Consider the following 13,877-nt stretch of genomic DNA (forward strand, 5'->3'; position numbering starts at 1 on the left):
GAGTCTTAAAGTCCTTGCTGCACATTTTTGTTAGGTTCTAAACAGAAGTAAAGTCCCAATTAGAAGTAGGAGCTGCTCCTGTCTGGGTCCCTGTTGCTGCTGCAGTTTCTTTTCTGAGTGAGGATGGTGGCAGTGAGGGGAGAGAAGAAAGAAAGCAAAAGCAAGCATCTCTCTAATGCATAAATTTTTATACACAAATTACCCAACAATTTCAACAATTTTTTACACAAACAATTTCTTCTTCACCTATTAGAATTCTAGTTCCTTAGTATACCAGATTACCTATAAACTACACATGTGATCTATCCTGTTCTATCTAAAAATGTAAGCAATATTCTTACTGTAGTTTTATTGTGTCTAAACCATGTTCTTGGAGCTTCCATGGAAACCTGTTTTCAACACTAATATCTGGGATTATGTTTTTAACTTTGACTAGAACTTGCTGATCTCTCACTGAGGAGCTCAGGCCTGTGTTTTTCTGACTCCAGCAGGGGTGGAAACAGAAGTGTGAGCCTGGAGATTGTGCCCTGGGTCTCTGCAGCTTGAAGGACTCAGCTTGTCTCTCAGTGGTTCATTTGGGAGTTGAGTTGTGTTTTTAGGACAGCAGCTTGCTGGGTGTGGGAGAAGATGCAATGGTTTTTCTTGGGGTGTAGGGTGCTGTGAAGGTATTCTGGGGGAGATGTGGTTCCTGAAAGGTCTTCACAAGGTGGATTATCAAGGGAATTCTTTTCCTTTTTTTAGCTACATTTAAGACAATTCATCAGCTCATCAAAGGGGTCTGGGCAGGAAGGGACTGCAAACACTCTGAGCTCCAATGGGGTTTATGAGGCTTCTGGATGAAGCTTGTGCTGGTAATTGCAGATGTCTCAGAGAGCCCAGCAGAGTGGAAAAACAATCAAATTTATATATTATATGTGGGATTATGTATGTGCAGATTCTTGTCTGGGAGGAGGGTTGGGTTTAAAGGATGGACTTGGTGTTTCCTTGATTTTACTGCTGAAGGAAGCTGCATTTTATCTTATTTTTAAGGTCTGGGGGATATAAGAGCAAAATCTGCAAATTTAGGATTATTTGTTGTGGGGTTGTGTAGTGGTTTTTGTATCCAGTACCAGGACTGCCATAGACAGCACACAGAGAAATGCAGATTTATTTTTTCTGCATCCTGAGCTATTCCTTAGCTTGTTTTAAGGGATCCCAGGAGCCTGCCAGAAGAACCAAGTGGTTCTCTTAGCTGTAATTACACTTCTCATAAGAGCACTATAGCTTGAAATCCATTTATAGTCTAGTGAAGTTTTTTCTGATTAAATAAATAACTTGGCTGTATCATGCCTATTTCCTACTGCAGCACTCAGGATAGCCTGAGGGTTGGTCTTCATGTTTCTTAGATGAATAGTTATTTTAAACAGTGCTGTGAGTGTAAAGATTCAGCATCAGATGCCATGTGGGCTCTGATGTCAGACATGGGCAGGGCAGGGCTGTGAGTGACTGAGAGATGTCTCTGGAGGTTTTGGTGCCATCCCAGCAGAGGAAAACAAACACTCAGTATTGGAGAGGAGCAGTAAAATAGAAAAAAAAAAGGGGAAAAAAAAAATCTGTCTTGCTTTCTTTATAAGGCACAGCTCAGTTTTAGGCAGAATATAAAGAAATGCTGCATGGAATTAAAATTTTAAAAGCTCTCCAAGCTGCACCAAACCTCAGTTTCCCTGAAGAACAAAATGGGTTTGAGGGACTCAGGGATGAAATCTGTGAGTTTGCAGTGCACATCTGAGCGTTTTGGGGCTGCAGCTGATGCAGAATAAATAAAGAGTCCTGCTGGGGTGTTAATTCAGGTCTGAGCTGATCCCAGCTCCCTCTGAGTGTGGGGTGCCCCTGGGGCAGGGGGCTCAGTGGGGCTGGGCACAAGGGCTGCTCTGTCCTGATCAATAATTCACCTGTGCCCTGGCCATGGGAGATGGGCTGGGAGTCACCCTAAACCCTGTCACCCTAAACACCCTAAACCCTGTCACCCTAAACCCTGTAACACCCTAAACCCTGTCACAGCCCAGCCAGCTCCTTCACTGTCCTCCAGTTCTAGTGATGGGCTGTCACCCTAAACCCTGTCACACCCTAAACCCTGTAACACCCTAAACCCTGTCACCCTAAACCCTGTCACACCCTAAACCCTGTCACCCTAAACCTTGTCACCCTAAACCCTGTCACAGCCCAGCCAGCTCCTTTACTCCTGGGTATCACTGTCCTCCAGTTCTAGTGATGGGCTGTCACCCTAAACCCTGTCACACCCTAAACCCTGTCACCCTAAACCCTGTAACACCCTAAACCCTGTCACCCTAAACCCTGTAACACCCTAAACCCTGTCACCCTAAACCCTGTCACCCTAAACCCTGTCACAGCCCAGCCAGCTCCTTCAGTGACCTCCAGTTCTAGTGATGGGCTGTCCCACCCTAAGCCCTGTCCCACCCTAAACCCTGTCCCATCCTAAGCCCTGTCACACCCTAAATCCTGCCACAGCGCCCAGCCAGCTCCTTCACTCCTGGGAATCACTGTCCTCCAGTTGTAATGGTGGCCTGCCCCACCCTAACCCCTGTATAAGGATGGAGCACAAGGGGAAGGGATGGAGCTGGGAGGACAGGAGGGGGTGATGGAATTCAGCTTGTTCTGGTCCTTTTAAAAGGATTAGTCATAAAATAGAGCATGAAATAATGGCAAAGCAAAATACAAGCTTTAAAGTAGGTGATACCTTTCTGTTCTCTGTCCATCCCTCCTCTCTGCCCTAAAGAATGAATCAACAAATTGGCCTTTCAAGGATGGAGTTTAACTGTGAGTGCAGTTAAATGCATTTTATCCTGTGCCTCTCTTTATTCCCTGAAAGCAGAGCAGGGCTGTTCCCCCAGCACCATTCCTGTCTCAGTGACTTTTTTTTTTGTGTCCTGCAGCCCCTGCCCAGGGCTGTACCCAGGTATCCCTTTCGAGGATGGAGTTTAACTGTGGGTGCAGTTAAATGCAGTTTTATCCTGTCCCTCTATTCCCTGTAAGTGCTGAAAGCAGAGCAGGGCTGTGCCCCCAGCACCATTCCTGTCTCAGTGAGGTTTCTGTGTCCTGCAGCCCCTGCCCAGGGCTGTCCCCAGGTATCCCTTTCAAGGATGGAGTTTGTTAGCTGTGGGTGCAGTTAAATGCAGTTTTAACTCTCTTTATTCCCTGTAATTGCTGAAAGCAGAGCAGGGCTGTTCCCCCATCACTGACAGGAGGAGGTGAAGGCATTCCCTGTCTCAGTGAGGTTTCTGTGTCCTGCAGCCCCTGCCCAGGACTGTCTCCAGGTATCCTTTTCGAGGATGGAGTTTAACTGTGGGTGCAGTTAAATGCAGTTTTAACTCTCTTTATTCCCTGTAATTGCTGAAAGCAGAGCAGGGCTGTGCCCCCAGCACCATTCCTGTCCCAGGGAGGTTTCTGTGCCCTGCAGCCCCTGCCCAGGGCTGTCCCCAGGGTGGCCCTGTCCCTTGGCAGCCCAGGGCTGGTGGCACCTCCAGCCATCCATAATTCATGGGCACTCCGTGTTCCCAGCCCGGCTCGTCTTCATTACATCCTTCCACTTGTTTATCCAGGGCTGCATTCTAGATGTTGGAAGCACCAGCAAGAGCAAATCACAGCTTGTCCAGGGGCTATTCCTGCTCTGCCTGAGCAGGGGAAGCCAAAGCATATGTTGGATGTTAGCTGGGGTGTACACAGCGTGTCCTATTTATTCAGGCTTTGCTTTGAAGCCACAGCGTACAAGTTTGTTTCTTAGGGGGACATGTCAGACTGCATTTAGCATTCCTTGCTGTTAGGATACTCCTGAATAGCAAAAAGGCAACATTTTGGGGGGAGAAGGCGGCTGCTATCTGAGCAGGGATCTGTCAGATCCACTTAGGGAGAGCTGCAGAGGGGCTGGGCTGGGCTCAGCATCTGGGCAGGATGGATCCTTCCAATGGAGGAATTCATCTCCATTTCAATGGTGTGGAGTTCATTATGGTGAGCTGGGAAAGCCATGAAAGCAGGGATGCAGCTGGCCAGAGTGTGTCAATGTAAAGTGCTCAGCAATTCCAAGTGGCACCCTTCTCTTTGTGATACATTATTTTTCTGTCTCTAGGTGCTTGCAGGCTTTTTTTAGCAGATTTTGCCGTGCAACATGAGCCCTTAGGAGTGTAAGGAAAATTTGTGTTCTGGAACCAATCCTGAATTTAGGATTCTAGGGCTCAGCTGAGCTTTCTGAATTTGCTGTTATTTCCTGAAAGAATAAATTAACATATGCTGTGCCTGGGACTCTCTTGCCACATCAAGGTATTGGATTGTTTAATGTCTTGTTCTACAAATCTCCACTGTGTTTACTGGGATGTAAGTAGTTGGTTTTTTTTGCTTTTTGCATACATTCTCTGCTGAAATATTTTAATATGGAGGTTATTTAAAAGTAGAAGAAGCCTTGGCAGAGGATTTTGCTTTCCCTGTTTACAGCAAACCCCCTGAGAAATCCTGCCCAGGCACACGTGCACACACAGACACACACACACAAAAATCAATGCAAAAGAGTAGGGTATTCATTAAGCTGTCAAAAATGGAATAAATGCTTTTTTTTATTTGGGCTCTTGTAGCTATTTTTCCTAGGATTTGAGTGTGTCCTGAATTATGAAATGTTATAGCTTTATAATTCATGTTTGACAAATGGATATTTGGAGATGTTGAGCTGTAATAGGGATATTACAGACAACTCTGTGGCTGTTTTTCCTTCCTTGGGTATAAAAACTCTGACAGTTTGTCACTGAACAGACTTTCCATAGGTGAATTTAAATACACAGCTACTCATACTTCCTGCTGTTTGCAGCCTGAGCTGGGTGGGTGAGAGAAGCCTTGCAGGCACATGGGTATAGCTGGCAATAATCCGTGTATGCTGCAGATCCTGGTGTTTTACAGGGTGTTCTGTCTGTGTTCTGTACCACAGGGCTGCCCATAAGATCCTGGGGGATGCAGGGTTTGGAAAGGCTGTGCTGGCTGGGATGTGCAGGACAGCAGAGGAGCAGTGTCTGTGCTGGTGCTGGTGCTGGTACAGGTACTGGGATGTGCAGGGCAGTGATCCCAGCACAGCAGAGGAGCAGTGTCTGTGCTGGTGCTGGTACAGGCACTGGGATGTGCAGGGCAGTGATCCCAGCACAGCAGAGGAGCAGTGTCTGTGCTGGTGCTGGTACAGGCACTGGGATGTGCAGTGATCCCAGCACAGCAGAGGAGCAGTCCCTGTACTGGTGCTGGTGCTGGTACAGGCACTGGGATGTGCAGTGGTCCCAGGACAGCAGAGGAGCAGTGTCTGTGCTGGTGCTGGTACAGGCACTGGGATGTGCAGTGGTCCCAGGACAGCAGAGGAGCAGTGTCTGTGCTGGTGCTGGTGCTGGTACAGGCACTGGGATGTGCAGGACAGCAGAGGAGCAGTGTTTGTGCTGGTGCTGGTACAGGCACTGGGATGTGCAGGACAGCAGAGGAGCAGTGTCTGTGCTGGTGCTGGTACAGGCACTGGGATGTGCAGGGCAGTGATCCCAGCACAGCAGAGGAGCAGTGTCTGTGCTGGTGCTGGTATAGGCACTGGGATGTGCAGTGATCCCAGCACAGCAGAGGAGCAGTGTCTGTGCTGGTGCTGGTGCTGGTACAGGCACTGGGATGTGCAGGGCAGTGATCCCAGGACAGGAGAGGAGCAGTCCCTGTACTGGTGCTGGTGCTGGTACAGGCACTGGGATGTGCAGTGATCCCAGCACAGCAGAGGAGCAGTGTCTGTACTGGTGCTGATACAGGCACTGGGATGTGCAGTGATCCCAGGACAGCAGAGGAGCAGTGTCTGTGCTGGTGCTGGTACAGGCACTGGGATGTGCAGTGATCCCAGCACAGCAGAGGAGCAGTCCCTGTGCTGGTGCTGGTACAGGCACTGGGATGTGCAGGGCAGTGATCCCAGGACAGGAGAGGAGCAGTGTCTGTGCTGGTGCTGGTGCTGGTACAGGCACTGGGATGTGCAGTGATCCCAGCACAGCAGAGGAGCAGTGTCTGTGCTGGTGCTGGTGCTGATACAGGCACTGGGATGTGCAGGACAGCAGAGGAGCAGTGTTTGTGCTGGTGCTGGTACAGGCACTGGGATGTGCAGTGATCCCAGCACAGCAGAGGAGCAGTGTCTGTGCTGGTGCTGGTACAGGCACTGGGATGTGCAGGGCAGTGATCCCAGCACAGCAGAGGAGCAGTCCCTGTGCTGGCACAGGCACAAGGATGTGCTGGCACTGGGATGTGCTGCAGCAGGGCTGCCCCACTCCCAGCACACTCCCTGCCTCCAGCCCTGCTGCACTTCACCCGTGTCAGGGCCCTTTTATCATTTTCAGAAGGGATAAAATCAATGGCCTGAACCAGCTGCATCTTTAACCCAGTTTTGCCTCTGTCAGAGGTGGCACGTCGCTGCAGGAGGAGCCCTTTGCTCCCTCAGAAGGGCTGTGCTGCCTGCCCTGCCCCAGGCTCCCTCCCAAAAGCACTGGATGATAACTGCATCTCCTGCTGTACCTGTAACAATTTAATCCTGGGAGTCAGCCCAGTCAAGCATCCCCAGCTCATGACTGGGAGACATGAAATTCATTGTCATTATTGTCCCTGTCATTTTGGATCATTATATCCTGCTGCAGAATTTTCCTCACTCCAGTGCTTTCCTACCTCCAGGAAGCAGGGATTATGGCTGAGGTTGGGGTGGGGGCAGGACTGTGAACTACATTTACCTCAGGGGAGCCACAGATTAAATTGGCTTTGCTTTCTGACTTGCTGGATTCGTCTGTTTGTACGCTCTGGGTTTAAGGTTGGAAATGATGAATATTCCAGTGAAGTCAGGACCTCTCTCTTTTCTTTTTTTAATGCTTGTATAAGCAAAGGATGGGGTTTGTGTCCCTTAAGAAGTGAACGGGGAATAATTCTTCAGCTCATGTTACCAGGAAGATTTAAGGTTATTCCTGAACAAAACGGCATCACTTGTTCCTTGTGGCACAAACATCAGGCTGGTCCCCGGGGTGTGGTGGCTTTGGGGGAAGGATGGGGCTCTGCTGTGAGCCAGGCTGTTCTGTGGGGGCTGCAGAGGGTCCCAGTGCCCTGCTGCTGTGGGATGTGCCACTGGGAAGGGACATATCCCAGGGGACAGAGGGAACAGCCCCAAACTGTGCAGGGGAGCTTCAGAATAGATGTGAGAAGGAACAACTCCCTGGAAGTGTTCAGGCAGTGTGATAAGGTGTCTCTGGAGGTGGTGGAGTCACCATCCCTGGCAGTGTCCAAGAGGCACCTGGATGTGGCACCTGGGACAGGGCTGTGGGAGATGATGGTGGTGCTGGGTTGGGACAGGAATGTAGGAGATGATGGTGCTGGTTTGGGACAGGGCTGTGGGAGATGATGTCGGTGGTTTGGGACAGGGCTCTAAGGAGATGATGTTGGTGGTTTGGGACAGGGCTCTAAGGAGATGATGGTGGTGCTGGGTTGGCACTTGGGCTGGCTGATCTGCTTTGGGTTAGGGTTGGGTTAGGGTTAGGGGTTAGGGTTAAAGTTAGTGTTAGGGGTTAGGATTAAGGTTAGGATTGGGGTCAGGAGTTTGGGTTAGAGTTAAGGTTAGGGTTAGGGGTTAGTGTTAGGTGTTAGGATTGGGGTTTGGTGTAGGATTAGGGGGTTAGGGTTAGGTTTAGGGTTAGGGTTAGGGTCTCTCCTGATGGCCCAGCAGCAGCAGCAGCCCAAGCTCAGCACACAGTGCCTGATCCATCCACCCCTGCTCTGTTGGAGTCCAGCCCAGCCCAGGCTGGCTCCTCTGGGAGTTCCCCCGTTGGGATTTTCCCCTGGACATCATTGGTGGCAGTGGGGACACTGCAGGCTGAGGTGACACCAGCCTGGCAGGGTGGCACAGCCACTGCAGCCTTGCTGTGATGTGACGGGTGCTCAGGGTGACATTTTAGAGCTGCTGCCATAAACTGACAGTGACAATGTTTAGTTTCATTTTAACACGGTGCTTTTCCTGCCACTGACACGGCAGTCACAGTGTAGTGACAACTTGAAGGCTGATACAAAAGAAGTGGGAAACAACGTAATTATAAAGCAGTCACACAGAGCCAGAATTCCAAATTTTGTCTGTCACTGGATGTGGTGGGTCTTTGGCTTATTTTTGCTTTCTGGGATCTTAGTTTCAGTGGGAGTTTTAGCTCCTGTGCTGTAGCTTGGCAGCAGAATTGATCAGACAGGCATTTGAAGGATACTGGGATTTCTTCTGTAAAAATATTTTATGGCTTTTCTGCCTCTTGCTGGTGATATTGCTGTGTTTATAACCACAGAATTTGGAATATACCATAGTAGAACATTGGCTTTATTTGGACAGAGGGCAGGGGTAGGTGGGAGATAAGGGAGAAATCCTCCCCTGGGAGGGTGGGCAGCCCTGGCACAGGTGCCCAGAGAAGCTGTGGCTGCCCCTGGGTCCCTGGCAGTGCCCAAGGCCAGTGGAAATGGTCCCTGGCATGGCAGGGGCTGGGATGGGATGAGCTTTAATCTCCCTTCCAACCCAAACATTCTGTGATTCCAAGAACAGGGAGGTTTAGTTCTTGTGATCTGAGCTGGTGCTAAATGGAAGAGGTCAGAAATTAAGGTGACTGCTATGGATTATTAAACTGGATGTCAAATCTGAGTTTGAATTGTTGGAATCAGTTTAGCTGTGGGGAGGCTGGAGGCTTCCCTTTCCATGAGAGCTGAACCTTGGGGTGATGTTGAAGAGCTGCAGTGTGGGCTGTGGCTATTCCCAGTGCACATTTCCTTGCCCATCATCCTTCCCAGCTGCTTGGGCCTTGCTGCAGCAGGGGTGGCCCAGAGCTGGGCTGGGCCAGCCAGGGGTGCTGGGGGATGGAGCTGATGGAGCCAGAGCTCATCCCACAGGGCAGGACAGGAGCAAGGACCTGAGAGCTGCATGTCCTGGAGAACAGCAGGGCCCACTGCAGCTTCACGTGATCCAGAGAGCTGCAGAGCTCAGGCTGGGGTGTTGTACTGACTGTGACTCACCAGTCAAAGGGACATTGCCCCTGAACTGACTCTGCTCATGTCTGGGGAAGGGAGCTGGCTGAGCCTTGCTCAGAGGAGTCTGGAAGGATTTTGAGTCACTGCAGCTGATTCATCGTGCCTGACTGGCTCTAACCCTTCCCATATGCACACAGCTCCTGGGCTCCTGCTTCATGCTGCTAATAAAACTGCTTGTGCAATTAAACACTTCCTTCAAATGGCAGGAGAGGGACAGTCTTGGTGACTTAGTGCAGTTGTACAAATCTAAACACGTGTAATTGTGTGATCACCCACCTGCCCTAGGTGTGGGAGGTCTGGTGTGCACAAGAACTCCTGTTCTTGGGATTTGGTTTGCTGTGTTGTTTTACTGGTGCCTGCAGTCACCTGTGCAGTGGGGAGTGCCCTGTAGGAGGCTGGGCTGCACTGTCCCTCTCCTGCCCAGCCTTCCTGGGCTCTGTGAGCCGGAGTGACAGTGACACAGGACAGACCAGAGCTGCCAGAGCTCCTCATTAGCACTCTGGTTTTCACACAGCTCTCCTCAATCAGTCCCAAACAAATCTCTCCACTCTGTGGGCTCTGTTACCACTCCCTGCTGGCTGGGGCTCAGTCTGATAAAAATAAGATTGAATGTACACTGTGTGCACTCTGGGGGAGGATCCTGTGAGTGCCAAGGGAAACATTGTCTGTTCGGATGTGCAGAAATACAGCATTTGCTACTAAGGAGTGAAAATAGAATTTTCCCAAATTACACAAAAAGAAGAAATTATAAACCAAATGGCATCACTGTTGGGCTTAGCATGGTGTGGGATAGATTTACTCAAACTGTCTTTGCACACTCAATGTCCTCAGCAGTGTAGGTTCTAGGATTGAGGGGTTTTGTAGAGGATTCAGTGTTAATTTGGTGAAAGTGTTTTGGAAAAAGCTGGGCTGGCTGCCCTTAGTAAAAATGAAAGTATCTCTTCATTGGCACCTATTACAGCAGGTGGAAACTACAAATAAGGGAGGGTTGGGTCTTTCAGTTTTCATTGCTGTTTTCAAGAGGTGCTGCACAAGGATTGCAGAGAGAGCCCAGCATGTTCCATGAGCAGCAGAGCCCTCTCCAGGCAGGGCACTGGTGAGCATCTCTCTGCTCTTGGGCAGTGTCACAGCTGCCTTTTCACTGTGCTGCCCACACTTAGGAGTTTTAGAGGATCTTCAGGAGCACACCACCTCTGGAGGAGGATGCCAGATTGATTTGGCTTAGCCACTCTGTTGTTAGAGAAGAACTTTTTGCTGAAGTACTTGGAAAACCCCAAAGGATCAGGGAGGGGTCACCTGTGGTGGCACGGGGGGATCATGGTTCTGTTTGGTGTTGGACAACTGAACCCCATTGTTCCTGGGCTGCTGTGCTGGGTGATCCTGGGTCTCCCTGGGAGCTCGGGGTTCCCTTGGCTCTGATCCCACACCTCGGGTTTCAGAGTGAATCTCAAACATCTTGGGAAGGTGCAGTGGTGTTTGTGTCAGGAGAGCTTTTCCTGCCTGGGCTGGAGGAGCTCCAGCTTGGAGCTGCTTTTCCCTTTTCTCTTGTGTTCAAGGAGTCTGTGCCTGGGGAGAATGGCATTTGATTGCAAGGTCAGAAAGGCTGAGATGCAAAACCAGTGCTTTGCCTTGTCCTTCCTTTTCTCTGCAGAGTGTTAAATCATCATTGTGGTCAGGAGCTCCCATCTCTGCTCCCCGTGACCAGGGAAGGGCTGGGGCTGTGTCAGGAGGGGTTAGGTTGGAAATCAGGAAAAGGTGCTTCCCTTTGGGTGAAGGGTGCTGGCACTGCCCAGAGTCCCCAGGAATGGGCACAGCCCCGGGGCTGCCAGAGCTCCAGGGTGTTTGGACAGTGCTCCCAGGGGCAGGGGGGGTTGTTGGGGTGTCTGTGCAGGGCCAGGAGTTGGGCTGGGTGGTCTCTGTGCCTCCCTCCCAGTTCAGGAGATTCTGATTGTCTGTTCAAGTGCAGGATTTTAATGTCATTATCTAGGGGAGAATACACACATGCCAGTTGGCAGACCTTAAAAAAAAAGGCAAAAAGCAGCTGTTCCTGAGTGTAAAACCACTATCCTGTGACCCCATCTCTCCTGAAGTGCTGCTCTGTTGTTCTCCACAGATGATAAATTCCCAGGGTGGGAAGTCACTCTTTACTCCTTTCAAATCCAGACCTCTCCAGATCTCTGCTGTTAATGCCATGAAACACTCGAGGACTCCACGCTGTAGGTCACATCAATCTGAAGCCAGTGTGTTTTTCTGCCACTGTAGTTAATCAGGAACTGGTTATTTCCCAGTCCTCTCCTGCAAATGCATTCCACGGGCACTCAGCTGCTTTTGGACAGCTGAGCAGTGAGTAATAGCATGGGGGTTCTTGCATCAGAATAATGATGAGGGGAAAATGGATGAGAGCTTCAGAGAAAGCAGGAAAATGTTGTTTTGAGAATAGTGGTCCAGACCCTGGAATGTGCTGAGAGAGTCCTGAGCTCACTCTGGCTTCAGGAGCATTGGCAGGCTCAACAAAACACTGAGCAGCCTTTGGATTTGGGGCTTGCTAAACAGTTGTTACTTGGAAATGTGGTTTTGTAGAAGCTACCAATTTCCACATTATTTATTCTGCTGATTGGCTTCTCCAGATTGCTTTTGCTCTGGACAAATAAGTGACAAACCTGGGGCGAGGCAAACTCACCAGATTTAAACAGGATTGAATAGACCAAAGCTAATATTGGCTGAGGTGGGGTGGTGTGATGAATCCCCACAGCAGGGCAGCCATGGGAGAGTGGGGCTTGTGTCACTGCCTTCTGGGCCACTGGGGGCTGAACCCCCCTGGCCTGGGGTCCTGCTGCAAGGAGGGAGCAAATCCCCCTGGATTTGGGGTTTGGTGGCCCTGTGTCCTGGTTTGAAGGACAGGTGGCTGCCAGTAAAGGCAGGAGCTTCTCTTTGAAATTGGGAATGGAAACCCCCTCCTCCAAATTATTATTATCATTTTGAAATTAAGGGGCTCTCAGGCAAAGATATGGGAATTAGGAATAACAGTTCTTTACTAGGAAAATTAAACTAGAAATGCAGTATTACACAGAAGAATCCCAGCCCTGCCAGAGTCAGAATCCAAGCTGACACCCGTCAGTCAGTCAGGGTGTTGGCACAGTCCCATTCAATGGTGGCTGCATCCTCCTGCAGGGGCAGATGTGGTTCAGCTGGAGCAGTGCTCCTGGAGAAGGTGCAGTTTCCTCTGAAGCTCCAGGGATGATGTGGAAGGCTCTGGTTTTCCTCTGGGATCCAGTGGCAAAGGCTGCTCTGGTGTTGCAAATCTCAGTTTTTATCTGGGTAGGAAAGGCTTGGCTCCTCCCCTGGCTGGAGCATCTCCCATGGGATGATGGAATTTTATCAGTCATGCCCTGGGACTCAGTGGCCATGAACAGGAGATATCTCCTGGAGGGAGGATGGGCTGTGGGAAGATAAAGATGATTGCCCAGCTGGGTTAAAGATGGCCCATGAGCAGGAGATATCTCCCACAGAGATCAGGGGCACTGCCCCAGCTGGGTTAACAGATGGGGACAGAATTCACATTTCTGGTCACATCAACCCAACACTCCCTGTCTGAGGGGTGCTGCTGCCTGGGACAGCTGGTCCTGCAGTGCTGTGGGTCAGGCTGGCCCCAGTTCACAGCAGATAAAGGATCCCCCTTTCTCTCCAGAGCAGGGAGCTCTGAGAGCCGTGGCTCCAGGCTGGAGCAGCCTTCCCTGCATGCCAGAATCACTGAAGCGTTTGTGTTGGAAAAGCCTCCGAGAGCCTCGAGTGGGGCTGTGACCTCAGCTCATCACCCAGGGCACCAGTGCCAGCTCCAGTCATTCCTGGGGCGCTGGCTTCCTGTGGAGTCCCTGCTGCTGGGTGGGAGCAGATGTACCACAGCTTGTGGCTGTCCTTTGTCCCTTTGTCACCCACTACTCCCTCTGCACTCAAGCTGCACCCTCTCTCAGCCCTGCCTGGAGCTGGGCAGGGTTGAGGTGAGCCTCATAAGGTGATTTATTTACTTATTTTATTTTATTTATTTGTTTTATTTATTTTATTTATTTTATTTACCCTCCATGCCACAGCAGCAGCAGCAGCAGCAGCAGTGCCCCTGCGTTCCCTGGACGCTTTGCCTGCCAGCTCTGACCGATGGTTGTTCCCTCTCGTGCATCCCGTGTGATGGAGCATCCCCAACTTTTGCTGACATCTTGCTCGGTTGTTTTGCAGTTCTTCTGTTGTTGCAGCTGATTCTGGGCATTGTGTGCTGAGTGCAATTGGAGTGACTGTTTGTTTCTTCGTCGGTGCTTTATCATGCTGCTCTTTCTGTACACTTTGTGGAACTTTTTTTTCTCCCAGCTGAAGACAGATTGCAGTGCCCAGCCTGGGCAGGGCTGGAATGAGGGGTGTGGGGAGGGGAGGTGGTGCTTGCAGGGCCATTGATCCCATCTTTATAACTTTGCCCTTTTAGCTGGGAACAGATGATTTGCACAGGGGTTGGAGATTTGCGCAGGCAGAATCCGAAGGACCAAACTTTACATAAACCATTTATACTAAATGCTGGGAATGCTGGCAACATTAATCACCTACAGTATCTATTACAAATTTATCACTTTATCAGTATCGTCTGTGATAGGAGTGGCCCAAGCAGGTGGGGAGCTGAGCTGTACCTCAGCAAGTTTAGCCTGCTCAGAAATTAATTATTCAGGACACACAGAGCCTGGCCCCTTCAATGTATAGTAATTCTTCCCAGCCAGCACCCAGGCCTCCAACTTCAGAGCAATAATAAATAGGAAAAGTCT

At 50.2% G+C, this 13,877-nt stretch overlaps 1 protein-coding gene across 2 annotated transcripts in view; it reads left to right on the plus strand.

Annotated features, from left to right (window-relative positions):
• The window catches only part of GPD2 (glycerol-3-phosphate dehydrogenase 2), a 59,888-nt gene that overhangs the window by 22,451 nt on the left and 23,560 nt on the right, over positions 1-13,877 (plus strand). The gene's annotated exons all lie outside the window — the stretch shown is intronic.

Source organism: Oenanthe melanoleuca, chromosome 7, assembly GCF_029582105.1.
Source record: "Oenanthe melanoleuca isolate GR-GAL-2019-014 chromosome 7, OMel1.0, whole genome shotgun sequence".
Classification (NCBI taxonomy): domain Eukaryota; kingdom Metazoa; phylum Chordata; class Aves; order Passeriformes; family Muscicapidae; genus Oenanthe; species Oenanthe melanoleuca.